Source organism: Schistocerca piceifrons, chromosome 4, assembly GCF_021461385.2.
Source record: "Schistocerca piceifrons isolate TAMUIC-IGC-003096 chromosome 4, iqSchPice1.1, whole genome shotgun sequence".
Taxonomy (NCBI): domain Eukaryota; kingdom Metazoa; phylum Arthropoda; class Insecta; order Orthoptera; family Acrididae; genus Schistocerca; species Schistocerca piceifrons.
Genome location: NC_060141.1, coordinates 732,450,315 through 732,452,593, shown reverse-complemented (window position 1 = coordinate 732,452,593; position 2,279 = coordinate 732,450,315). Strand labels below are relative to the sequence as shown.

General features: G+C 45.6%; 1 non-coding gene across 1 annotated transcript; it reads right to left on the bottom strand.

Annotated features, from left to right (window-relative positions):
- Positions 1-1,813: 1,813 nt before the first annotated feature.
- Trnal-caa lies at positions 1,814-1,888 on the bottom strand. The gene has a single exon. It is a non-coding gene; the product is annotated as a tRNA-Leu (tRNA).
- Between the last annotated feature and the right edge of the window lie 391 nt (positions 1,889-2,279).

Below are 2,279 nucleotides of genomic sequence, written 5' to 3'. Positions count from 1 at the left end.
GGGGCGGGGGGGGGGGGGGGGACCGTGCCCAATATATCTCCACAGGATGATGTGAAGCTGCTGGTGAGCTGGTGAGGACTGCAGAGGCACTATTCAGGACCACAAGGAGGTTGTTCTGGACATCTGGTCTGCTTAAGGACCTTTCTCCAAAGACCCAATTCGAAATTACAGGCGCAGAGCAAGGAAGTTTCGACGGGGATAAATATAAACCGGAGAGAAGCATCAAGTCGCCAATTCGCAGTAGTGGAAGTCGTTGAGAAATCCCTGAATGAAGTAAGAGAACACGACCGGAAACCGTACTTAGGATTCTCACAGGTTACCGTCACGGTGATTAAGGATATCAGAAGCGGCAAGCTGGCGAATTGAAATGTTCCAGATAAACCTGTAACGAAGTAATTTGGCATCTTCAATTCTGAGTCGCATTGTGGGAAAACAGGCGTTGGATATAGCACTCACCCAGAAATGTGTTTTACATAAAGAGGGCTTACCATGACTTGGAGTAACTGCAGATAAGCAGGTTTATGGCAGACACCTAAATACCTCATATTATCTCTTTATTTTAAAAACGGAAGTTCATTCAAACCGAAGGTGAACTTCCTTTCTGGGGACTTAGTGACTATGAGGATGAAATAGTGTTTGGGTGCGAACACGAGGGATATTGTACTGGACTCCTTTGCATGGACGGTGTTCCTCCTTAAAAGGAAGTGAGGACACTGATAGTTGATTGCTCATGGATGAACAACTGGTTGTTGGCTGCAATGCCAACAGCATAGGTGACTACCTACTTAAATACCGAATGGAGATCAATCTAGTCGTTTGGAATAGGGGTAAGGTACATACATCCGTGAACAGAAGAAGGGAATAATGGATTTATGTAGGTTTTGGATCTACTTTGATGGGTAGATATGTCTTATAATGGCATATCACGATGAACCTATATTTATCTGATCACTTCATTGGGACTGCAGTGGATGATAAACAGGCCATGGTTTATAGAAATCCTAGGAAAACAGACTGCGACCCGTATAGGAAAGATCTAAACTCACGCTTACCTCACGTTAAAATTTCGATAATAAGTGTAGTAGCTTTTCAGAACGTGGAAGAAGAAGGGAGGTCTGTCTTTGTGACCTTGTACAGTGAAAAATGTTCTATCATAATTAAGTGCACAAACAGGAATGTACCTTTTTCGAGTAATAACCCTCAACTGCGAAGAAAGCAGCTAAGAAGGAAAGGACAAAGGGTGAAATGTTGAGATGCCCTCAGTTAATCCAATGTTTTTATTGAGCAAAAGAAAAAATTATTATGGAAGGTATTTTATGAGCAGGTGTAAAGTATAGCAGGTGAAGCCAAACTTCCCACAGTCCTCACCAGAACACCGTCAATTTCAAGAGGCATACTAAGGAAGGAGGATGGTTGTACTAGGATTGCACATGAGAAGTTTGATGTGCTCCTCAAGACTTACTTCCCTCCCGGCAGTGTGACAGGTAACGCATTCCAGGATTCAATCCCAGCGAGGTACAGGGTTACAGGTAACATTCGGGAGAACTGGCAATCTGCCAAAGAATATGGTGCCTTCAAGAAACTTCGGTGGCCGATGTAACGTGTCCCTGTTCTGGTCATTGTGCCCAGATGGAAAGGCTCTGCTACAGAGAGCATGACCAAAATAGATCAGATTCCTATGTAGAATTTTCGAAGTCAGTATAGTACCCGCAATCAGTCCAAATTGTTGTAGGGCTATGAGTATTCAGAATGAGATTTTCACTCTGCAGCGGAGTGTGCGCTGATATGAAACTTCCTGGCAGAATAAAACTGTGTGCCCGACCGAGACTCGAACTCGGGACCTTTGCCTTTTGCGGGCAAGTGCTCTACCAACTGAGCTACCGAAGCACGACTCACGGCCGGTAGTCACAGCTTTACTTCTGCCAGTACCTCGTCTCCTACTTTCCAAACTTTACAGAAGCTCTCCTGCGAACCTTGCAGAACTAGCACTCCTGAAAGAAAGGATATTGCGGAGCATGGCTTAGCCACAGCCTGGAGGATGTTTCCAGAATGAGATTTTCACTCTGCAGCGGAGTATGCGCTGATATGAATCTTGTTATCGTGTTCGCACGTTCACATCCCAACAGCCGTCGTTCACTGCTGTCATCTATGGCTCGTGGTGCACCACAGTCGCTTCGTGGTCGGCTTTGGACAGCGCCATTCTGCCATTCACCGGGCACTTTAACCACAGCGCACGCGAACAGTTCACAGACTTGGCCGTTTCGGAAATGCCTCCATGC